The sequence below is a fragment of the Emiliania huxleyi genome (genome assembly GCF_000372725.1).
Source record: "Emiliania huxleyi CCMP1516 chromosome Unknown EMIHUscaffold_1173, whole genome shotgun sequence".
Taxonomy (NCBI): Eukaryota; Haptophyta; order Isochrysidales; family Noelaerhabdaceae; genus Emiliania; species Emiliania huxleyi.
In genome coordinates, this window is record NW_005201418.1 from 11,434 (window position 1) to 12,199 (window position 766).

Here is a 766-nt window from a genome sequence, read left to right on the forward strand (position 1 = left end):
CTGCGTGCGATTGAAAGGCGCGGAGTGGGCACAGGGAGGAGAGGGGAGGGGAGGGAGGGGGGCGGGCGAAGGGAGTGGGAAGGGGGGTGAGGGGAGGCGGTGGCGCATCACCTGGTCCAGCTCGGAGAGCTCCTCGTTCTTGGTGCCCAGGCTGCCTGCCGGCGCGTCCTCGGCCTGCTCGCCGCCCGACTTGTAGAGGTTGGCCTTGCTTTGCACGACTCGCTTCGTGTGGACGATGAAGGCGGTCGTCGCGGGGAAGGTGGTGACGCCAGCGAAGGCCTCGTGCGTTTTGATCTGCGGGATGATGCCCTCGCCGGCCTTGTCCCAGACCGCGCCCTGGTTGTACGTGCGCTCGGGGTCGCCGGAGTAGCCCATCTTGGACGTCAGCCAGGCGAGCGGGCCGGCGGCGGCGACTTGCGTCAAGAGAGCCACGTCGCGCTCGTAGGTCCACTTCATTTGCTTCACCTCCTTCTCGGCCTTGCCGTTGGTGGCGGCCGCAGGGGTGGGCGCGGGTTGCGCCGCGGTCGCGGCCTGAGGAGGGGGCGAGGCGAGGCGGCCGTCAGCAGAGGGGCGTGGGAGGGGTCTGGGGCGAGGACGCCGACGCCACCTGCGCCTCGGGCGTCGTGCTCATGAGTGTGCAACGGTTCTACACTTTCGGCCCCGATCTGTCGGGTCGCCAACGGTCTACACTTTCGACTGGCCCTCCACACTTGCGAAAAAGTGTGGAAGCAAGTGTGGAACCAAGTGTAGATCGCTGCAAAAACCC